Source organism: Periplaneta americana, chromosome 5 (assembly GCF_040183065.1).
Source record: "Periplaneta americana isolate PAMFEO1 chromosome 5, P.americana_PAMFEO1_priV1, whole genome shotgun sequence".
Taxonomy (NCBI): Eukaryota; Metazoa; Arthropoda; class Insecta; order Blattodea; family Blattidae; genus Periplaneta; species Periplaneta americana.
The window spans coordinates 119094468-119120794 of NC_091121.1; the positions used below are offsets into that span (position 1 = coordinate 119094468).

The window sequence follows — 26327 nt, forward strand, 5'->3', positions numbered from 1 at the left end:
CGGTAGTGTCGGAGCTGCAGCGTAGCATAGACTTCAACTCCGAAGTTATCCAGGATCTGAAGCAGACTATTGAGCAACGGGACCGTAAAATTGGTGAACTGGAAAGAAAAGTGGACGATCTCGAACAATATCAGAGAAGACAATGTGTCAGGATCTTCGGGATCGAGGAGGAGGTTGGCGAGAATACCGACAAGCTCGTGGTGGAACTGGCAACGAACATAGGAGTGGAACTGAAGGTAGAAGATATCGACCGAAGCCACCGGGTAGGCCGCACGACTAGCGACGGTAGACCGAGGCCTATTATTGTCAAATTCTGTAGTTACAGGAAGAGAAGTGAAGTTTTCTTTAACAAAAAGAGGCTGAAGGGCTCCGGAATGACCCTGAGGGAAGATCTGACCAAGGTAAGGCATGGCCTGTTACGGGAAGCGATAGGCAAATTTGGTGTGTCTAGTGTCTGGACTATAGACGGCGTAATATTCGTTAAAGTAGGTAATGTAAAGCACCGGATAACTTGTGCTGCAGATTTGAACTTCTGAACTGTGAGCTGTTGTGCAATGTTACTTTTATTCTTCCTACTTTTTAATTTTCTTTAGTGTTAGTTTCCCAAGACTATATTATTATTATTATTATTATTATTATTATTATTATTATTATTATTATTATTATTATTATTATTATTATTATTATTATTTAATTATACTTTTTAATTCTTAGTCTAGGTTAGATCTACTAGCTTTTCAACTGGGTTTATATTTAGCTAAGTTAGCTAAGTTATTAATTAATAGGAAATCTTTACTTGTAGCAACTTCATATTTTTATATAACTTTTTTTTTTCTTTTAAGTTGGATACCCTGATTTTTGACAGCAATAATCCGGTTGTCTCTGACAGAACATTGTACAATGACCTTCACTCACACCATTCCCCTATACCTGCTGACCAGAACCCTCTCTCTCACCCTGAAGCATTCAACATTTTAACAACAGCATTTTCCAAGAACTCTTCATCCCTTCACGTAGCCCATATTAACGCTCAGAGTTTGGTTGCACACTTTGACGAAATTCAATCCATATTCTCGAATCAGAATTTGCATGCTCTTCTCATCTCTGAATCTTGGCTCAAACCTACATTATCCTCAGCGACATTACACATAGATGGTTATACGCTATTAAGAAATGATCGTTTAAATAAACAAGGGGGCGGCGTTGCTGCATATGTCAGATCAGATCTCAATCCCAGAATAATACACACATCTCCTGGCGAGTATGCCGGAAAACCTGAAATGCTATTTGTAGAAGTATTGACAAGCTTTCAGAAATGCCTTATTTGTGTAATTTACCAACCCCCGAAGATTAACGATATTGCAGAGATCGAGAGATCGTTATTGGAATTCATCACAGATTATGAACACGTCTTAATAATGGGTGATCTCAACACAAATTTGTTAGCCTCTGATTCGAACTACACTAGACATCTATTGACCATGTTCCAGGCTCTTGATCTAGCAGTCCTTCCCCTTGAACCAACCCACCATACCCAATCTTCCGAATCCCTATTAGACTTAATTATTACGAAGAATGCAGACAAAATACAAAAACATGGACAATGTGCGGCTTCGGGAATTTCGTACCACGATATTATTTATCTAGTATATTCTTTGAAGTGTCCCAAGCCCACACCTAAACTCATAAAGTATCGTGACTTGAAACGTATTGATGAAACCCAACTACTTGAAGACGCAATAAAGATTCCCTGGGACTCAATATGGACCTTACATACTGTTGACGAGAAAGTTGTTAAACTAAATGAGTATATTATAAATTTATATGACAAGCATGCTCCTATCAAATCTAAACGCGTAAAAAGAACACCAGCACCATGGATGACTGCTGACATACGTAGTATGATTACGGACAGAAACACTGCATACAAAACGTTTAAACATGACAAGACAGAAATCTCTTATAATTATTATAAACTCTTACGTAACAGAACTACTCAAGCCATTAGAAACGCAAAACTGAGACATTTTCATAACATCTTGAAGGGGGGAGCTGACCCTTCCAAACTGTGGAGAAACTTACGGACAATTGGCTTAGGAAATCCCAGGACTCAGGTAGACAGTGTGCCAGTTTCTCTTGACGAACTAAATGACCATTTTGCAACGGTACAGTCAATAACCTTGGATACGGTCGACAAACAGCAGACAGTTAACGAATTACAAATGACTCCAATTCCGGATAGAGAAATATTTTTCTTCACTTATGTCACAGAAACTGAAGTGAGAGCGGCAATAAAACGTATTACTTCTAAAGCTGAAGGTGTGGATAATATTAGTATAATATTATTGAAGAAAATATTGGACATAATACTGCCGACATTAACACATATATTCAACGCCTCACTCATAACTTCTACCTACCCGAACCTCTGGAAGAAAGCCTTTATCCGTCCGATCCCTAAAATTAAAACCCCATTATGTGCAAATGATTTCCGTCCAATTAGTATCCTACCTGCCCTATCAAAAGCTCTGGAACGTATTGTTCACAAACAACTAATGAACTATCTAACCGAACATGCCTTACTGGACGAATACCAATCCGGGTTCAGAAATGGACATAGTACGACTACAGCACTACTAAAAGTGAATGAGGATATACGTGAAGCCACAGATGAACGTAAATTAACATTACTGACATTACTTGACTTCAGTAAGGCATTTGATACAGTTGACACGGACCTTCTATTATGTAAATTAAGACTTCTGCATCTTTCTGAAAGTTCTGTTACTTGGTTTGAATCCTACCTTCGCGAACGTCAACAATGTGTCATTGCATGCGATTATTCTTCAAGATGGTGTGTCGTGAAATCTGGAATTCAACAAGGATCAGTTCTCGGACCTTTACTCTTCATGATTTATATTAATGACGTGACTAAAATGATAAAACACTGCAAATACCATATGTATGCTGACGACTTGCAAATTTATTTGCATTTCCACCCTGATGAGACTAGTGACGCAGTAAATAAAATAAACGAAGACTTAAATTCGATTTCACTGTGGTCACACAAATTTGGATTAAGGTTAAATCCAGAGAAATCGCAAGCAATCGTAATGGGACATAATCGTCTACGAAGTACTCTTGATAGTGGTACTATACCACATATAACATTGAATGGGATTATTGTTAAATACAGTGAAACAGTTAAAAATCTTGGCATTTTTATGGATAGCGATCTAAATTGGAACACCCAAGTAACACACACTTGCAAAAAAATATTTTCTCAACTTCACTCTTTGTTTCATATGAAAGAATTTCTACCACTTAGTCTAAAAAAGAATCTTATTCAGACGCTTGTAATGCCCCATTTTGATTATTGCGATTCCTTACTAACTAATGTAAGTTCACTCTTAGCTGAGAGACTACAACGTGTTCATAATGTGTGCATACGATTCATCTGCAATACTCGTAAATTTGACCATATAACACCTTCCCTCCAGTTACTTTCATGGGTGCGTCTGAAGGAACGAAGAACAATACATTCACTGTCTCTTCTATTTAGAATCATGCATACTTCTACTCCGAATTATCTCTTATCGCGCTTTCAATTTCTTACAACTCTTCGAAACCGACATCAAGCACTTCTTTCTATCCCTCATCATAGAACGTCTCTATACTCATCCTCGTACACTGTAGAAATACCTCGTCTCTGGAATTCGCTACCTAATGATGTCAGGGACTGCCGGACTTTATCACAATTCAAAATTAAATTGGAAAATTTTGTCTTGTTTAATGCTTTTTAGATATTGCTAGAAGTGTCGATTTGTGTTTTTTTTTACTCCAGATTAAAATCGCAAGTTTCTTGTTTATGTTAGTTAATTAGGATACAATTAATTATACTTAATCACTCATTTAAAGTTTGTGTGACTGCAACCTGTGTATATTTTTGTGTGACTTTACTTCGTTTATAGTGTTTTTTTTCCTTTTTATTTCTGTTATTGTATTTGTATTCCTGGTGTTGTGGAAGAGAAGGCCTGATGGCCTTAACTACACCAGAATAAATAAATAAAATAAATAAATAAATAAATAAATAAAATAAATCACTCATTATTGATTTAATACATTATTTTTCTTTATTGTGAGTCGTGAAGTAGTCATAAACATACAAAATGACGTCTGTGCAGTACATTTTAATTCTAAGACTCTTTCAATCGTATAGATTTTTAGGAGCTTGCGTCCTTAGGAAATAATAAGAAAATACAATAGAATTTCTCATATAGACGGTTCTCTATTATTGACGCCATTTTCTAGCCTAGGCCAGTTTTCCAATCCCACAGCCAGCAAATCAGTTGTCGCGAGCAGACAGTTTTAAGCTGTCGCGAGGCGTTGTAAAGCAAAACGTAGCGTCGCGCCGCGCCGTGTCGCGTCGCGTCTGATTCTGTGTGCACCCGGCCTTTGTTGTTGAAATAATATTTATCTCGTTGTGAGAAGACTGTATTTTGGCCTTTAGTTTCGTTATTAATGCCTTCCTCTCTTCGCCGATAATATGAGCGTGGGTATCAGAATGTTTAACTTCAAAGTGACGCTTATATTGTTGTCGTCAGATTGGACAACAAAATACAGGCCCTACGATGTGGGGTTAAATCCTGAACCTACTGTCGACGCACTTCTCTTCATTTTTGTTCACAACAGTTAAGCACAAACGATAGTAAACCATATGGATGAATGAATGACTGACGGAACGCATAATCCAGCAATGTCTGAAGAATATTATCGAACAGACGAGGGGAACAGCTGATGATCCCATGCATTCGTACAACACCACAGCTTCAGCGACAGAGAGAAGTGGGGTCCGTCCCAAAGACGTTATATAGTATACTAGACTCACACAGAGCGCTGGTGTGCTGTCCAAAATTGAAACCACTCTGCGCATGTTCAACGCCGCCATGCTACTGGTAGAAACAGAGCGGTAAAAACGAGTGTCACATTTGTCCTTTCTTTTGTCTCAGGTGTTTTTAGTGAACAGTCTGAAAGTAATGTAAATTGATGTGATAATTGCATGAATTTTGGTTTTGTAAATATTATTATAGTTGATATGAAGTGATGTGCTTTGTAAATAGTGAAAAATGGTGATTTCCTTTATTTCCGTATAAGTGCAATAACACGTGGCTTAGAGGGTCAGGAATTTCTTTTCACAAGTACAAACGCTTTAAAATAATAAAATTGAATTCTGGAGGCTACATTGAAACTGTAACATATGTATATGTTAGATACCATAGTTGAAAAACTTTATAATTAGGCAACAATCTGTCTTTACAGGTTCCCTTTGAAGAAGCCCGACCTTGTTGTTATAATAAGAGACAAATTTGTGTCTTCACATTATGTAAAATTGTGTTCGTCTCATTTTAAAGGTACAGATTTTTGGGAAAGTAATGGCAATAGAATTTTGAAAGATGATATACTATCCCTGTTTAATTTTCCAAACCATTTGCAAAAGGTACGATATAATATTATCTCTGTTGTTACAATATCAATATCATTAAAATCAATCAGTAGTTTATGGCAATAAAGAATACTTAATTGTTAGTACAGGTATATCAGACTGTAGAGAAATCCCACTGAGTGAATTATTTAGACTTACACATCAGATGTTAAAACATTAGTGGAAAGATAACTTTTTGTTTTTATTATGAAAATGAATTTATCTGCAAGATAATAAACTTTCATTCAAAATTCATATATGGATAGATAAATATAATATAATTTTTGATTCTCTAAAACTTAACAACAGGTCTATACTGATTATCACATATTTATTTCACTTAAGAATTTGATTATAATAAAAACGTATGTAATCAAGGTGCATATATTTATGTCTTGTGATCTAAGAGTAATATATGTTAATATAATTTTATATTCTCTGAAACCTAACAATATGTTGATTATCGTAAAATTATACATTCTATAATGTGTATTGTATAGGCCTATTTATGGATGTATGAGCATGTTTTCTATAAATTGCTGCGTACGTATTTTCTTTCCTTTAATGCTTTGACGCATATCAATGAAACTTTGAATATGTTTATTTCGTCCTAATTTTACGTTAAATGTCGAAAATGGCCATAATCTGTCAATTTTAGATCATCACAGCGTTAAATTGCGTGATTTACGTACTACTATTATGCGTCTGCTCTCCAACATCATGGCGGCAAGCGCAGCGTTCAATTTGCCCCGGTTTCCTCGTTCCGCGCAGCCGAGACTGTAGGGGCTTGGTCCGTCCTGGGCAGACACAGGGCAGCGTCCGAGCTTCCTAGCCCTCAAAAGCTGTGTTCGAATGGTCTGCAGTACAGTGTATACAAATGTTGTATCATACTACATGTATGATTCCACTCACTGTTTTCCCTCTCACTCATTTAGAACGAGCCGAGACACCCAGAGTTTGTGTACACTCAAAGTTGGGTTTCTGGAGCCTTGTCAGTCCACTTGAGTTGTTTGGATATCAAGGAAAAAATTGGGACGGTGTCGGGTATAGTTCCTGGGTAGCTCAGTCGGTAGAGCATTCGTACGCTAAGCGAAGGGTCCCGGGATAGATACCCAGCCCCGGAACAAATTTTCCTTGAAATTATTCAAGTCTACTTCAAAGGGAGCTTATACCTGAAAGCCAGATTTGCATAATATAGAGGTCTACGTCCCTGTAGGTACGTTAACAGAGAACCACAATTCAAGTCACACAGGGTTTGTGTGCACTCAAAGTTGGGTTTCTGGCGCCTTGTCAACCCACTTGAATTGTGTGGATATAAAGGGAAAAATTGGGACGCTATCGGGTATAGTTCATCGGCAGCTCAGTCGGTAGACCATTCGTGCGTCAAGAAAAGGGTTCCGGCATCGATACCCGGCCCCGGAACAATTTTACCTTAAAATTATTCAGCTTGGAATATAATTAAAAAAGAATGTGGACAATAATAAAGTAAAGAAAAAACTAAACCCTTATATCTAACATCCAAAAGCGTCAGACCTAAACGAAATTTCAAACATATTTAACAAATATTTCTTTTAAGTAACTGATAACATCAACATCCCCTAAGATAATGTTACTAACAGTTTAGACTATTTAACAAATATTTTCCAACAAAATTCCCAAAAAATCAATTATTTCCAACGAAGAAACAAGAAATAATTGCAATTATTAAAAATATAAAGTTGAAAAACTCCTCAGGGTATGATGAAATAACAAGCAAAATATTAAAAGCGAGTTCACGTATTACAGCTGGTCCACTAAGCTACGAGTATTTCTGTAACTATTCAATGTTCAATAGTATATTCACCAAGAGATTAAACTATTCAGTGGTTATTCCGATTTTCAAAAAAGGAGAAACAATGTCTCCTGAATATTACAGACTCATATCACTTCTACCAGTTTTCTCCAAAGTTTTTATAAAAGTAATGGGGTCATTCCATACAAATTTTTAAAATTTGTAACGTCAAGTTCTGGATTTTTTCAATATTCTAGTAAATGAATGTCATAATAATAAATAGTTAAATGGCGTAATATGAACATCATATCACCAATGGTTGAAAAGTAATGAAGGGTGAAATATTCGGGGAGTTGATATGTAGACTATTACGATGAAAGAGTAATGGAACGGAGAAAAATTCTCTCCGGCGCCGGGATTTGAACCAGGGTTTTCAGCTCTACGTGCTGATGCTTTATCCACTAAGCCACACCGGATACCACCCCGGCGTCGGACAGAATCGTCTCAGATTAAGTTCCAACTCTTGGGTTCCCTCTAGTGGCCGCCCTCTGCACTACGTCATAGATGTCTATGAACGTAGGACCGAAGTCCACACATGTGCTTAGGTGCACTCGTTGTGAGTGACTAGATGGCCGGGATCCGACGGAATAAGCGCCGTCTTAAATCACGAAGTGATTTACGCATATCATATATATTATTTTAATGTACCGAAATACATATGATATTTCCATGCAGATATTCTGCGTCATCATACGATGAAAGAGTAATGGAACGGAGAAAAATTCTCTCCGGCGCCGGGATTTGAACCCGGGTTTTCAGCTCTACGTGCTGATGCTTTATCCACTAAGCCACACCGGATACCACCACGGCGTCGAACAGAATCGTCTCAGATTAAGTTCCAACTCTTGGGTCCCCTCTAGTGGCCGCCCTCTGCACTACTTCCGTCGGATCCCGGCCATCTAGTCACTCACAACGAGTGCACCTAAGCACATGTGTGGACTTCGGTCCTACGTCCATAGACATCTATGACGTAGTGCAGAGGGCGGCCACTAGAGGGAACCCAAGAGTTGGAACTTAATCTGAGACGATTCTGTCCGACGCCGGGGTGGTATCCGGTGTGGCTTAGTGGATAAAGCATCAGCACGTAGAGCTGAAAACCCGGGTTCAAATCCCGGCGCCGGAGAGAATTTTTCTCCGTTCCATTACTCTTTCATCGTATAATGACGCAGAATATCTGCATGGAAATATTGTATGTACTTCGGTACATTAAAATAATATAAATAATATATATGTAGACTATTGTTAAAAATATTATTAAAATGACATGCTTCAATGTATCAACGTAAAAATTGTGCCAATACAATGATGACTCTTTATATTTAAACTTACTTCTGAGTTATTATGGATTTTTACTTCGAGCATGTATTAAAACTTGCAGTAAAATAAAGAAATGTTAATATTTTCAACTCGAATATTTTTTTTACCATGCTCTATTTTTAATGGTGAGCTAAACAATTTCTTAATCTATTACAAAAGTTTTATGATGGGATCTCTAATACTTTGGGAAATATTAAATAAACCAGAATTGCAAATGTTGCCATCAAGGATCAAAGTCTCGTGCAGTGTATTACGTCACGCGCTCATACCAGACATCCACACGCGCGCTTAGCGATCGATATGACAAATGCTAGATATTGCGACATCCGCTCAACTGTACACTAATAGATTTCACGTGAGAGTTTGTTTTTTTTTCCTGTTATAATCTCAGCGCAACTTTTTCCCTTCAGTTCAGAGGGTGATTCTGTTCTGTTCTGTCATTGTAACTTTTTTTCCTTCAGTTTAGACGGCGATTTTGATCTGTTCTGTCATTGTAAGTTGTAAGTGTTCTATATGCCCAAATTAAAGACGAAAAGTTCGCGTCATCTGTGGTGTTGCAACACTTTCGGACTTTAAAAACATTCGTCACAAGTCTGGAAAAGAAAAGTGACAAGTAGCATGTGTAAAAAAGTCCCTCATTTAGTGGTAGGTGATCTATTTGAGAACGCTTTTTCCATAAGATTTCAAAAATTGAAATAATTAGTGAAGTTGCTGGGAATGAAAGTAAGGTCGACAAATCAACAAGCGAAAAAGAATGTTTATAAACAGAGGCGGGAAATTCAACGAGTGAAGAAGCATATGCTCCTGAACGTAAGGAACTATAAATGTAACTATGAGAAATCTATCAGAAATATTGATGTCATTGTTACAGAGAAATTTGGTAGAAATTTAGTACAAGGAATGGACAACAACTGACAGGGCGAATATGATTTTAGTGAAAAGTGACTGTGTAAATTTCATTAATAACTTCATTGGTTGGCTTAAAAAAATTCAAGATACTCTACACAACTTCGTTGCAAATTCCCAAGCAAATTATTTAAAGTAGCTGAAAAATGAAATAAAGCCTGGTGAGTTCATTATCATTCGCGATTTTTCAGAGAATTAGTTTCATTATTCAGGATACTACACAAGGTCATCACTGGAGTACTTCTCAAGCAATAATACACCCATACACAGCATATTACAGAAATTCAGTTGGTGGTAATTTAGAGAATATTTGTTTTTCAGTAATGTCGGAATGCTTAGTTCACGATAGTGCAACAGTTCATGCATGTGTTTTAAAGGAAAATGATAGAACATCTGAAACAAGCACATACCGAAATATCTAAAATATATGATTTCAGTGAATGAGCAGCTAGCGAATACAAGAATGAAAAAAATCCGTTCATGAACACGATTTTCAAATACCTGCGGAGTGGCATTTCTTTGGAACTAGTCACGGTAAAGGGCCTAGTGACAGTGTAAGGGGTACAATCAAGCGAATCGCTGCAAAAACCAGGAACTCTAATTCCAACTCCTAAAGGACTGTATGATTGATCAAAATGCAATATACACGAAATTATTGTGTCATTCACATCCATTGAAAAACATGAAGAAGTAGTTACAAAATCTAAATCCTCAAAGATTTGCCGGCCTCAATACTGTTCCTGGAACAAGAAGTGTTCACTATGTGGTTCCAGTTAATGGAACGTTAGCAATAAAACCCTATTCTGATTCATCAGATGTACCGAAACTAGTTGAAATCAGATGTGTGACGCGCACAGGTCGTCAACGCGGAAACGCTTCTCGCAGTGACCAGCAGCAGTGATGGCATATGGCGCAGCGGCAACGGCGAGTTGTTTTAATTTATAACTTCCTTATTTTTGAAGATCCCATTATGAAAATTTGACAGCCAAATGAAAATGCTCAGTAAATTGTCATTTATTTTTTTAAGAGAATTGAAGTATTCGATTTTATGTAATGGCGTTATTTTATATATTTTTTGAATTTCTTTAAACACAATTTTCAGAGCTGCACTGAATTATAGTATCTTAATAACCTATTTTGTAAGCTATCTAACGATATCTTTAAAACAAATTTTGTAATTATTCTTATGGTCAGAAAATAAATTTAAAATAGAGCTATGTGCTCAAATAAAAATATTTTAAGTGCCCATTACATTTAAACGGTAGCTGTCGCAAACATAATTTTGTACAATGTACAATTTTTAACAAATTTGGAGATATGAATGTTTTTCGTCATACTGTTTTGCATGGAATTACCCAATGTATAAAAGATTATATCATCATCTAGAAAGATACAACATTTTAGTCGCAGAGCAGTTTGGATTTAGGAAAAACAAATCCATGGAAAATGCAACATTTAGTTTAAATTACAAAATTCTGGAGCCAATTAATAAAGAATTCCAAGTTAGAGAGATTTTCTGTGATATATCCAATGAATTTGACTGTATAAATCATAAAATGCTGCTAAACAAATTAGATTATTATGGAATTAAAGGTGTTGCACACCAATGATTTCATTGTTATCTCTTAATAGAAAACAGAAAGTCGAAAACAATACCACTATGAAATCTGGCTCGACATGAGGAACTATCAATAATGGAATTCCAAAAGGATCAATATTAGGCCCTCTACTTTTCCTAGTGTTCATAAATGATCTTGCCCCACTAATAAAATGTGTAGGTCATCCCATACAAATATGACACAGCCAGTAACTCCAATACACTCCATTCTTCAACAGAGGCAGTTCTCCTCAAAATATGTGATTGGTTCTCAGCCAATAAATTAGCACTAAATTATAACCAAACTAACATAATCGAATTTAAATCCTGTCCAAATTCAGCCTCGCAATTTCAAGCGCAATAAGTAAGTTAACAACAGGTGCCTAATAAAAACTACAACAACCAAATTTCTTGGCTTACAAATCGATAATTGGAAAAATCATATTAAATAAATTACTTCCAATTTAAATTCAGCATGTTATGCTATTAGATCTATGCAAGATATAATAGGCCCTACATAGTAAATACCGTAATTTTCCATAACTATGGTCCAGGCACCCAACTATGGTCCAAAACGCATTATGTACTACTTAGCCCCCCAAGAGTTCGATGTTTGCCATTTAAGGCGCCACTGTGATGGAATTATGTTCCCCATAGATGCTTCTATCTACCATTACACGTGGCAATGATATGGATGCTTAACAAGGTCAGTGTGCATCGTTCTATTGAATGTGTGAAGACACGAAATCATTCAGTTTGTGTTTGTTTTATTAAGCTCTCCGCTGTAGAACTGGTAAATTATAGATATATGATTGTTTGTACAATTAAACCTGGCTCTATAGTGTTTACTTTCACGTAATAATCAGACTGGCAGAGGTTAAGGACTCTGCGTGAAAAATGTTTAACCCCAAGGCTAGAAGTCAGTCCTGAACTATGTACCACAATTTTTCGTGGATCATAATAATAATTATATTATTAATTATTATTATACAATTATTGTATTTCATTTTGAAATATTTGTTTTAATGAAATCTGAACAATTTGATTATTTACTTCTGCAAATATGGTATCTCAGTATATTCTAAAACACCATTTAACATATAGTCCAGTAAATAAAGAAACGGGCTGTTCCAGCATCAATGGTACTAGCACAAATAATGGTCCGGTAAAACGAAAACTTCAGGGTAGAAGGATCACAACCGTCCCTGTAAGTGACTATGAGAGCGATGAAATTGAATTGTATACAGATTATGATGTTTCCGCTGTACTCTCCATATTTACAGACAGTGAGTCAGATGTGGAAAAGAAGACGAAATTTGTTAAAATAATGCCAATGACACATAGTTATATGGTAGATACTTATGAGGAGGAATTGTGGCCAGGGAAAGTTTTGGAAGTGAATAACAATGTAGCTGTTGTTTCATGTAATAGTAAGAAGCGGCAATTACTGAGGTGGCGAGTAATGGAAGACATTTTATTTATAGAAAGGAAAACATAATAAAAGAAATTGAAGACCCCAAATGCGTCTCGAAAGAGAGAGATCTAGTTTCAATTTCAGATTTACAAGAGAATTGAAGATTCAAAGGATCGAAATAAGCCTAATGAATGTAGTTCAAAGTACGATAAATAAACATTATCAGTGAATTTACTTGCATAATATTTTGCTAAGAATGTGTTTATTTTGATACCGTACTTTTGTTCTTTAATATACCGGTACACTCACCTGCAAAAAAGCTGGGCCAACTACATTTTATTTAAAATTTAAAAAAAATTGTAGAATTTTTTTAATAATTGTAGGTGTGCTGAGGTTCATTTAGTTATTCATTTATTTTGTGATACGTAACAATGTAATACTGAATACGTAATAGGCAACAATGATCTGAAAAGGAAATTCGATCTTCTTGCAATAATCTAAACTTCTCGGACTCATTTCAAGCTATGCTGAAGAAGTCTACAGACTGGTAAGCTCTCTTGAGCCAGTATTGGAGTACTTCATTGTATACAAATGTCACTAAGTCCTACCGATTCAGCAAAATTGTTGCATTGATAGAAGATGGGAATAGTCAGCGTTATGTGGCTGCAGTTCTTGGGACCAGAAGAGCCTTCCAGAAAATAAGACAAGTTAACGTGAGTGAGAGAACTGTAAGCAGACGTCTGGATGAATGTGGGCTGATTCCAGAAGACCAGCTAAAGGCCCAGAATTGCTCCAGCAACATCGTGTTGAACGATTACGTTTTGCTCACAATCATGCTATTTGGAACCTGGGGCAGTGGCGACGAGTGCGCTTCACAGATGAATCGAGATTTAGTTTACAGATGGACGTGAAAGAGTGTGGAGAAGAGAAGGAGAACGTTTTTCTTCATGTACCTTCAGTTCACGTGTGAGTTTCCAAGGTGGATCAGTAATGATATGGGGTGGCATTTCGTATGAAGCTCACACAGAACTTGTTTTCATTAATGGAGGTGCTTTGACTGCTCCAAGATATATCGAAGAAGGTCTAATTTAACATGTGGTACCATATGCTCCACTTATTGGTGAAAAGTTCCTGTTAATGAATGACAATGCTACAAGAATAGTGGATGAGTTCCTTCACGAATTTGTATGAGGGATTCTATGAAAATGTCATACCGAAATGAATTTTTTAAAATAATGTGGGAATGCTTTTGTTGAATAAATAGGCCTATGTGTTTCCTTATAGTTTAAGTTGCCTTATTCCGTTAAATAATATTTCAAATACTCTTCGTTTTAGTCCATAACTTGCTGCAAATCTTGTCACATTTCAAACACTGTAACAGTCGGACCTCGTTGGGGCGCCAAATTTTGTAACAGTCGTCGTCGCCCTCGGCTGCCAGCTCCGAAATATGCAAAGTATCTCGAGGATGGCACGTCGATGTAAATAATTAACTATGTACACAGATTAATTTGGGCGCCAGCCTCCTCGAGATTACTCCGGTAGAGGTATGAGGTTCCCAGGTCAGCTGCAAAAACGGTCGGGACATGGGGTTTGGGAGACGTGCTCGTAGGTTGAAATGATGTAGGCGCACACCAGAAGTTGTTGGTAAGAACTATGAGAACGTTTATTATTATTATTAAGTGTTCGTTTCAGATTAGCAGAAATGCGCGTCCAAGGGTATAATATCTCGCTCTCACTTCCTACAAGTTGGTATACTAATTTCTGAGTTCACGTAATTATATATTTTGTACTATAAAACACCAGTAATATAATGGACAGTTGATAACGTGATGAGAGGAAAGAATTCAGACTTATAATAATAATGCAACACACGACTTCTTATTACACCCACTAAAAAATTCTAAGTCCGTAAATTGTTATACTTCCGAGTTAGGTTTGCCGAGAATATGTGGAGTGTGACCTCTCCGAACACTGTCTATCTGCCTTCTGTCTATCTGCCAAATCTATCCTCTACTTTCAACCACCAAACATAGAATTTCACCCTCCTATCTATATATCACGTGTCTCTATTAAGAATCCTGATTGGCCATGATTACACTTACGTCACTTAAGACGCGTTCTTCAAAAATTGTTCGTTAACTAGAACATCCCCCTACTTCCGGCGTCCTGACAATCCTCTGACATATACCAGATCATTTCTCTTGGAACCTGGCTTGGCGTCATCTTACTGACCACCCGCAGGCAAAGTCCATACATTCCCTCATCAGTCAACTCCACGCCTGGACACATGTTTCCTGTCAGCCTGGCCTCCCTTCGGCCTTCCTGTCCACCTGTTACTTCCGTCTCACATTCTGTAACTTACACGTCCATGCTTCTTACTATCCATATGAGAATATTAACACGAAATACTAATCTAATCAAAACCTCCTTATCCTATACGAGGAACCGTCTCAAATGCCCTCTCATAACAAAGAATATTCACAAGGGAATATTTGTTGTTATGAGACGCCCCAAAATAATACCTTCGCTACTAGTCTCCGGTGTCCCCTAATTAGTCACACTTGGATACACCTTTTGCTATGCTTATAAACAATGTACAAATTTACACTTACAATTATTACATATTTACAACTATTCACATGTATGAATCTATATACACACCTCACGCCTGCTTACATCTCACACGTCAGTTTAACTGACTTCTACCTGACATATATACAGCATCCAATCGTAACATTCAGGGCACATCCGAATACAATGGCGCTCTCTCACTCACATTCATGATCGGTTCCTTGATACATACTTATACTTATAACATAGAAATAAGAATTATGAACTACAATAAAAAAAAAATACGCTAAATAATACATAATACATTTTAAAATACCAATTAACTCTTTATATCATACTTCACACATTAGCTGCAACCCTTGAAAACACATCCACCTTCATAAAACCGAAATAATTATTAACCAGAATCAAAATTATACCAAGCAGTACATAATACTTCTGAAATACTGACTCTATTTATCATATCTCATACATGAGCTGCAACCTTGAATACACATCTCGAATAACGTCCCCTCAATATAGAGGACAACTTTATGTCTCGAACTAAAAATGAGGGTCTGGCACTTAATATTGATTCTAAAAAAATGGATACATATTCAAATCGAATCATTCAACCTCTACAAATGAATGAACATAAATGAAGTTAATTAAAAAAAATATTCTATCATTATTATTAATCATTATTAATTCTTATTAATATCATCTTTAAATTACTGCCACAGGGAATACTACTTATCGCATGGTCTTATAAGAAAACACACAAAAACAACTAATTCTGAAGGTGGCAAAAAGAAAACAAAAGTAACAAAATTTTCACAAGGTTAAAATTTTCAGCACTGACATTGGTTCTTGGTTCTAGTTGCTTATACCGCTCAAATACTACATGCACAAAACAAACACATTCTTATTTTTCTTATAATTAAAATCATATTATTTTCAACTTTACACAAATTCTCGTTTATTAACCTGGTACGTCGCCTGGATGTCTATCATGAATCGGATCGTCATTCTCCGAATGGGATCGTCTGCGGCCTTCCTCATATGTCATTGTGCCATTCTTAAATTGACAGTTTACACGTGGAGACACACTTCTCCTCACATTAAATCTACCAGCATGCTTCCACTTAACTTTTTCTCCTCCTGCAGAAAAATGAGGCCTCCAATAGCCCTTCCTATATTCACTCCTTTGATCATTGCAGTACCGCTTTGTACCATTGTTAGAAAATCGGTCATTATTGTAGGGTTGTAAACCATGACCGCCAGCACTGTGTGGCCGATCCCTGCTCCAACCGTCATTATGGTCATTGCTTTTGTACCCTCTGTGGGGTGGGAAGGCTTCTTCTGCCCTCCGCCCCATGTTTGTGATGGTTTTCGCATTCTCTTTCTCGCTCCCAAACACATCAAACTTTTCGATTACTCTATTTACTTGCTCCTTGAATGCTCTATAACTTTCTAACACCTGGCTCTCTAACCTGATACTGTCCTCGGCTAGTCTATACTGCAATTCATTATTATTCTCATCGAGATTATCGTCCAATCCATTAATATCCATATTTATTTTACTTTCCACCTCATTATTATTTCCGGCTACCTTAATATTCAATTCCCCAATATTCTCATTAATATCCTCAGCTAATTTACTCTCCACTTCATTACTATTTCCTGCTTTCTTATTATTCACTCCATTAATAATCTCAGCTAACTTATCTTTCAGTTCAGTACTATTTTCATCTAGTTTCTCTTTCAACTCATTGATATTCACAGCTAATTTAAATTCCACTTCGTTACTATTCTCAGCTAGTTCATTACTCGATTCACTAATATTCTCGGCTAACTTATCTTTCAGTTCAGTACTATTTTCATCTAGTTTCTCTTTCAATTCATTAATATTCTCAGCTAATTTAATTTCCACTTCATTACTATTCTCAGCTACCATATTATTCAATTCATCAATATTCTCTTCTAATTTATTATCCAATTCATTACAATTCTCATCTAGATTATCTCCCAATTCATCAATATCCACAGCTAATTTATTTCCCACTTCATTACTATTCTCGGCTATCTTATTATCCAATTCAATAGTATCCTCAATTAATTTACTTTCCACTTCATTACTATTCTCAGCTATCTCATTATCTAATTCACTAGTATCCACAATTAATTTACTTTCAACTTCATTACTATTCTCGGCTACCTTATTATTCAATTCACTAATATCCTCAATCAATTTACTTTCCACTTCATTACTATTCTCGGCTATCTTATTATTCAATTCACTAATATCCTCAATTAATTTACTTTCCACCTCATTACTATTCTCGGCTATCTTATTATTCAATTCACTAGTATCCTCAATCAATTTACTTTCCACTTCATTACTATTCTCGGCTATCTTATTATTCAATTCACTACAATTCCAGACCAGCATAGATTCCAATTTCCTATAATACCCGGCTACTTCATTTCTCAAATTAACGAACTCACTCTTCAAATTATTACTAGTTTCTATCATTTCGTTCCTCATCTGATTCATCTGCTCCAATATCCGCTCTAACACATTATTCGACCTGGCATTGTCCGAACCTCGCGAACTTTCTTTATCTTGGCTAGTACTCGTCCCTGCTGTAGTCTCCATTTTTTTTTACTTCTAGTCTGGCTCCTTAGCAACATGTAATATATAATATATCTTCAACAATTCCCCTTAAACTCAAAAACAAAATAAACCCTACCAAAATGAATTACACACATGTACATATATATGGATACAACAATTGAAATGAAACCCTTTATGCTTACGTATCGACGTCTTCTAGGTTACGCCTGGTTGATCGTCTCCCCCACCGTCCAACGTTGTTCTCAGCTGTTTCGGGTCTGCATGGTGTTGTGGCTGTCGGTCGTTGACACTGCATGATACCGCAAGCTGCTCTACTAACACTGCGTTGGCTGTCGGCTCTCGCGTCGATCCCCGCTGCGATCATTGTTGCCATCAGCCGCATTAACCCTGCGTCGGCTGTCGGCTCTCGCGTCGATCCCCGCCGTGGTCATTGTTGCCATCTCGAGCCGCATTAACCCTGCGTCGGCTGTCGGCTCTCGCGTCGATCCCCGCCGTGGTCATTGTTGCCATCTCGAGCCCGACGTTGGGACGCCAAATTATGTAACAGTCGGACCTCGTTGGGGCGCCAAATTTTGTAACAGTCGTCGTCGCCCTCGGCTGCCAGCTCCGAAATATGCAAAGTATCTCGAGGATGGCACGTCGATGTAAATAATTAACTATGTACACAGATTAATTTGGGCGCCAGCCTCCTCGAGATTACTCCGGTAGAGGTATGAGGTTCCCAGGTCAGCTGCAAAAACGGTCGGGACATGGGGTTTGGGAGACGTGCTCGTAGGTTGAAATGATGTAGGCGCACACCAGAAGTTGTTGGTAAGAACTATGAGAACGTTTATTATTATTATTAAGTGTTCGTTTCAGATTAGCAGAAATGCGCGTCCAAGTGTATAATATCTCGCTCTCACTTCCTACAAGTTGGTATACTAATTTCTGAGTTCACGTAATTATATATTTTGTACTATAAAACACCAGTAATATAATGGACAGTTGATAACGTGATGAGAGGAAAGAATTCAGACTTATAATAATAATGCAACACACGACTTCTTATTACACCCACTAAAAAATTCTAAGTCCGTAAATTGTTATACTTCCGAGTTAGGTTTGCCGAGAATATGTGGAGTGTGACCTCTCCGAACACTGTCTATCTGCCTTCTGTCTATCTGCCAAATCTATCCTCTACTTTCAACCACCAAACATAGAATTTCACCCTCCTATCTATATATCACGTGTCTCTATTAAGAATCCTGATTGGCCATGATTACACTTACGTCACTTAAGACGCGTTCTTCAAAAATTGTTCGTTAACTAGAACATCCCCCTACTTCCGGCGTCCTGACAATCCTCTGACATATACCAGATCATTTCTCTTGGAACCTGGCTTGGCGTCATCTTACTGACCACCCGCAGGCAAAGTCCATACATTCCCTCATCAGTCAACTCCACGCCTGGACACATGTTTCCTGTCAGCCTGGCCTCCCTTCGGCCTTCCTGTCCACCTGTTATAGTGAGGATCACGTAAGTTCAGTTCCCAAACAGCAAATATTTCCGCCTTGTCAGTGTTGCCAACTGTTACCAGATATCACCACATGTAGTAAAATCACGATCCTATGTACTGAATGACTTCTTTACTCACCGTACTTTACCTTAATGTTGGAAGGTTATTCTAAATAGTTTCAATAATAATGAGAAATGTATTGCTATGTTCTATTCTTTTATTCCTTTACATTATTATTAGTATTAGCATTAATAGGTTACTAGACGTAAATATACAACAAAGTATAGTATATAATATTCAAGAATCAAATCTGTTCCAAGACCAATTAAATTATTGTCACTTCACTTCAAAGATTCCAGCGTACATATACTGTACTTCCTAAAGGTAGATAAATTAATAACCAATTGACTTTTGGTTGGAATTCGAATGAACTTCTGATTATCTTTTGAAATTAGTAAGGAAATGGATAATACAACTATGCTAAAACTGAAATAATAATAAATCAACTTACAAAAATAATTTTGGTCCTTAAAAGCCATAAGTAATTTCACTTCTAGATACCTTTTTAAAGATTTCATTTGTTTGTAAATTGCTTAATAATGCTACACTTACACTTATTATTTCTGCAACTCCACGTCTGTCATTGAAAAAATGTATGATACATAACTGTGAAGTCTCTTTTTGGCTCTTGTGTCCTAAATTTAAATAAGAAAAAGCAAATGATTCAAGAAATGTGAGCTGGTGAAAATTAAATACTCAATTAATAAAATAATTACTACCAAAAGAATATTTTATTAATTCTATACAAAAGATGGATTACACAGAACAGATGGCCAGAAATCATAGATTTATACACAACATACAGCATGAAACAATCATCAAAAAATGCTTTTTGTACACAATAACATCTTTCAAACGAAGTGAAATAGCCAATAAGTTCAATAAATATTATGCTAATAAGTAATAACTATAATTAATAATTATCTACAAGCTGTAAAAGGGAATAAAATAGTATATTGTTGAAATTAGGGGGTTATGGTTTATTACGTGTATTTATAATTTTAATTACTTTTACTACATTTAATTATATTTTAATTTCTATTAGATTAGTTGGTGGTGTGGTTGTTAGTTTTATCTGTGTACGTCAGACTATTAAGGAAAAACTGAAAGAAATATTAAATCTACTATCTACTTTATATAACAATATTTAATCAAGAACTGAATATTACTATTAATTTAATAACATAAGACCCAAAACATCTCCAAGTCCAGACAATACTCATGCTGATTTTCTTAAACATGTTGGCAAACAAGCAAACTCACTACTTTTATCTTGTAATCTCATCTAAAATACAATATCTGTCTGGAGAAAATCTATCATAACATCAATTTTGAAAAGCAATTATTCAACTAATATCTTTTCGAGTTATCGACAGATACCACTTACTAGTATGATAGCCAAAATTATGGAAGAGATGATTTCATAGATTGAATTGGTTCCTGGAATCTAGTAACTAACTTTCATTTTATTGGGTTGACTTTAGAGAATTGCATTCAACAAATGGACAGATTTTAAATTTTAGTCAAGATATTAAAGATATTTTAAACAGAAAACAAAACAACTTAACAATTTTAATTTATTTTCAAGGATCATATGGCTCTGTAGATATAAATCACTTAAGAAATTGCAAACTTAGGGTGTCCATGATAAAGTGTTACACTGGGTCAGTGACTTGATTATTTGATTCATTGTCACAAATATGTAAATAGAGACAGATTCATCTGGGCTTCCCACATTGTTGTTTTCAGGAATACATTTTCCAATATTAATGTCGATGGTCTAACTAAAGAAATAGATCTTATGATAATCTCATCATTTGCAGATAATATGGTTGTCTAGAACAAAAAATCACAGTCCACAAATATTAATAAACTGAGCCAAAATCCCAACAGACTTTTTGACTCTACTTGGAGAACTCAAACTTGCTCAATTAAGGGAAACTTTACTAATAAAACACAATCCCAAGTTATTTCAAAATGAATAGTATATAAGTTAACTTTAACAGATGATGTTAAGAAATGTGATACTTCTCCAGACATTTTAAAAATCATTAGAAACGATAAATGATCTGGTCAGTGAGTGACTACATACAGTATTTTTTATAGATGGATCCTGTTTACCAAGCCATAGATGTAGTGGTGTTGTAGTACAATACCAGTATATTCCCTTTTACAGGGAATTATATTCAAACACTTGTTTGCCCCATTTTAACCGTGACAACGCTTTTTAGCTTTTTAAACATTCTGGTTATTGTATTGTGTTTGTGTTTAGTGAAAGATTTTAGATAAGGGCGCAAATAGCCATAGTAGCTGACGCGCCCTTTTTAAACGCCACTAACTAACTAACTAACTAACTAACTAACTTCAAACACTGACTAATTTTGATAGTGAAAATTTAGATACACTTTTAAGCTTACAAAATCTCCAGTATCGACTTCATAAATCTGAGAAGGCTGTCATACTATCAGATTCAAAATCAGATGTTCTTGCTGCAGTAATGGACGTAACAGCATGAAATCTCAATATTTTACAGTGTTTTAATATTTTAAGCAAAATGGTCGAATTACATCGACGACTGGTACTTCCGTGGATCCATGAACTTTATGGAGTGGGAGGTAATGAGGTAGCTGAAAGGTAGCAAAATTACTGTAAGGTTATCTATACCTGCATCTTACCACACTGTTAAAAGAATAACAAGATCAGAACATGACAATGTGGTAACAAAAATCGGAATGATTCTAAAGCAAATGAAAAAATTGCAATAGGCCATCCGGCGTCTGCTCCACGATGGAGGAAAATCCTCAGAAGAAACCAACTAATCAGACCAAATGGGGGATCCAAACTACCCTCGAGTGCAGCTCTGAATTTGCAGGCCAACGAGTCTACTGACTAAGCTACATTGGTGGCTCCACTAAAAATATGAAGTACATGGCACTCAGATTATTAAATTGACAAACCTAAACAATTATTCATCAGTTAAGCTATAAAATATAATACATAGCAAGCAAGTTAATTCAATTTAAAAGTATAAACAATTCAATCAGTTGAAATATACAGAAACTGATAATAAATATCATGCAAATTACTTCACATTACAAGCATAAACAATTCATCACTTGTGGTATACAGCCTACTATTTAATTTACAGCACATACAATTCATCAGTTAAGCTATAGACCTACAGTCTACTATTCAATTTACAGCATATATAATTCATCAATTAAGCGAAACAAAAATATAGTACAATACATAGTAAAAATAATACACCTAATTTAATAACTGAACTTCTATGAAAATCTACAGTGGCAGTACTCATATTATCACAGGCCATGATTGTCTCAAATATTTACAAAGAACTGATATTTCAGAATCTCCCCATGCCATTTCTGAAATCTCAATGAAGATATGGATCATTGTCTTGACTGTTTAACTTTACACAGCTTTCAATCATCTGGTTAAATATTGGAGTGCAAGATAACAAATGACATCAACTGCTGAACACTTGGTATCAATCAACCAACAACTTCATTACATTAAAGGGGAAAAAAAACTGAAAGAATTAATTGTATATAGACACAACACATAAGACAAGGCAGCTTCAGAACAGTAATTGGCAAGGCTCTGTTGTTTTAGGATTCTTATGTAGATTCAATTTCACCTGAAAGAAAAAAGTAGCATCTATAAGTAGTAGTAGTAGTAGTAGTAGTAGTAGTAGTAGTAGTAAAGATAATAATAATAATAATAATAATAATAATAATAATAATAATAATAATAATAATAATGACTGTAAAGTATGGAAATTAATATTGCAATGTAATATCAAAAGGTGATTTCACACCATCAACTCTTATCATTTAGTACAACTCTTATCATTTAGTACAACAAATCTATTATATTCAGTTGCAATCACCAGTAGCTGTTCTTTCCTCCATTTTGTTGTTGGCTGATTTTTCACAAGTCTGCTATGATATGCAGCACTATCCATGACAATAACGCATTGCCCTAATGTTCTCAGGTCAACAACTGTGTTTGCACCCACTTCTCAACTACAGGGCTATTCATAGCACTATGGTAGTCCTGACTTTTCTTTCAATTGCATGAAAAAATTAAATCAGCACCTGCAATAAAAATTATACCTGGGCATATAATTACGTCACATGAATTCACAGCATTTAAATAAAGAAAATAAAACATAACATAACATAACATGACATGACATGAGATCCTCTTTGGTGAAAGGCTTTCCCACGTTTTTATTTAGTCACCAATTTTTATATTTTTGTACCCTGATTTAAAAAATTACTCTTGCCAAATTTACGTAAAATATAAATCAATATAACTTACCGAGTATAAATCCACCTTTCGTTCCGGCATCTAATCTTCCACCCTCATTTGTTGGTCTATGAATAACACCATTCATGTCACTGGAAACTTCACCTGGTTTATTTCATGAATAAGTGGGTGATCATACTTAAAAAAACAGAGAGAGAAAAGCAATTCACATTGACACTCTAAGAGACACAAAAATTTTAAAGACAGGAAAACCGTTCAAGAATTTTATAACTAACCTCTAGTTATAATATGAAACTATTAATTGCAAAACATGTTGTTCCCACCTGAATTCATTACTAGTAGCCTATATTAATTGCAATTTCATATTCCACATAAGTGTTAATCTATTTGTTAGTAAAAAATTCAATCACTCAATGTCTCACAATACATTGAAATTTACCATTCATAAAAATCCAAGTCTCATCCAAGAATACTACGGGTTTAGGGTTCTCACGCTCCACATTTCTTATATATTCTCTTAAAAACGAATAACATCACTTTCTCATACATGTGTATAAGGATCCCCTTTGCTCCATAGAAATTTCATCTCTTTCAAAATTTTTTTCACCGATGATAAGGATACTCTAAATAAATATGTTTCATAATCATCATTCATATGTTCCAGAACTTTTGCTGCTGTTAGTACTTCCCCTGTAACAGTAAATGAAAATTATGCCATATTTTTATACATAGGCCTATGACTAATATCAGAATTACATTGCATAAATCAACACAATAATTCCTGTAACTTCCCTACCTTTATGTAACTTGTCATAAATAAATCTCGCAATTGCATCTTCCGTAAAATCATCAGCATCAGTCACTGGATGTTTACGTAGTCTATGTTTTCCTAGTGTCACGAGTGGGGTCCCCTTGTGTGAATTGATCACTTTCGTGGCTGTAGTTAAGCCAAGCTGTAATAACAAACAATAACATAATACTTCTAAAAATTGTTATATCATAAAATTCATGCATAATACCAACATTTACAGCTATATGAATAGAAAATGATCAACATGTTAGGTTGGGTCTACGATAGGTTTAAGTAGGCTAATATTTAGGTAATTCTCCAGAAAAGCTACACCAAAGAAGGCATAATTTTATTTTGTTTAATTGATTTCTGTGATATTTACATAGTGATGAACACGTGGTTTTAGTGCACAGCCACAAATACTTTCAGCACAAAAATCCTTTGACACTTACCTGTATATTCTAATGCATTGTTGTAGTCCCTCCCTCAAACTTGTTACTAATTACCAATATAACATGCGAGAGGTCCAGGACGAAGAGAAATGGTTAGTTTCCCAGTAGTGCGTCCTCATCCTCTCGAGTGTTATATCTTAACAAGTACTTTGGGTGGGGTAGCTTTTCTGAAGAAACACCATATTTAATATTACTTAGACCAGTCATGAATAAATTATTCAGCCAGAGTCAACGTTCCTATGCTTTATAGAGTATGTTATATAGTTATTATATAAAACTGAATTATTTTTAAGCACCATAACAGGCCAACATTCATGTAATATTTGCTGCAATATCAAGTTAATAATTACAATATGACTTGTATTTTCTTCGGCCGATGTGGCATGTAAATTGTGATCTGAACGGTTAATTTAATACCAAAAGAGAAAACTGGAAATTTACTTTCGTGCTGTTTGATTACTTGTTCGTCTAATTTGTAAATGTATTTAAGCTATCACCTACTGCAGTATTACAGTATCTTAAATGTATTTAGTTTGGCAATATGAAAATCACTGACTTGATTAAACACTAGGCCTAACCTAAAAATTTGTTTTGTTTGACCACAATCATGAAATTATTAGTGCAAACTCCTAAAACTGAATACCACTTTGAAATGTATGCTTAAGAATACTTACTCCTAATAATTGTCCTATTCTGGTTGTAATTGCTGTCTCCGTTAGCATAATTCCTTCTTCATTACCTTCTTTCTTCAACTCATTATACACGTGAACTACAGATTTCTGAAGCGTACTCTGAATGCCACACATTTTCTTCCTTGGAGGAGTCACTGCAACACTATTTCATTTTTTTGACATAGTAATAAAAATCTAAACACGAAAGAAATTCATTAAAATTTGAAATAATATTTCTATCCATTACCCACGTGCATTATCACGCCCAAGTATATTATATTCATTCGTACTTATCTGACTATTCTTGAATTATAACCACAACGCAACACATAACATAACTATAATGTATTAATATTAATACTAATATTAATTAATTATTAATAAGTTCGAATTTCACTATCTTCCAGTAACCGGCTGAGAAATCTAGTACAATTTTAATTTCATGGAACTCCAGTACCGGCAAATATTGTCGATATTTGCCTCAGCTGCCAACATACCGGTTACAAAATCACTACCATTTATAGTATTTGTCAGTATCGAAATTCGAAACGAAGTTGGCAAAAGAAAATTCAACCTTCAAACTAGAAAATCACCATAATCCACTAGCATTTGTAGTAATGGGGGAAAAATGGTTAGGTTTCACCCTTAGGGTATCAAGTTACCTGGTCTTCCCTATACTTCCGTCTCACATTCTGTAACTTACACGTCCATGCTTCTTACTATCCATATGAGAATATTAACACGAAATACTAATCTAATCAAAACCTCCTTATCCTATACGAGGAACCGTCTCAACACTTTGTATTGTATTGTATTTATTTAATTCCATGG

General features: G+C 35.5%; 1 long non-coding RNA gene across 2 annotated transcripts; it reads right to left on the reverse strand.

The window, feature by feature from the left end:
- Positions 1-20019: 20019 nt before the first annotated feature.
- Positions 20020-25995, reverse strand: LOC138700110 (uncharacterized). Of its 2 annotated transcripts, XR_011332214.1 has the most exons (7): positions 25787-25993; positions 25500-25659; positions 24380-24536; positions 24023-24273; positions 23635-23760; positions 23201-23408; positions 20021-22948 (listed from the first exon to the last, which is right to left on the reverse strand). It is a non-coding gene; the product is annotated as an uncharacterized lncRNA (long non-coding RNA). The 2 variants fall into 2 exon arrangements; XR_011332213.1 differs by having other exon boundaries at positions 20020-22948; positions 25500-25995.
- Positions 25996-26327: the final 332 nt, after the last annotated feature.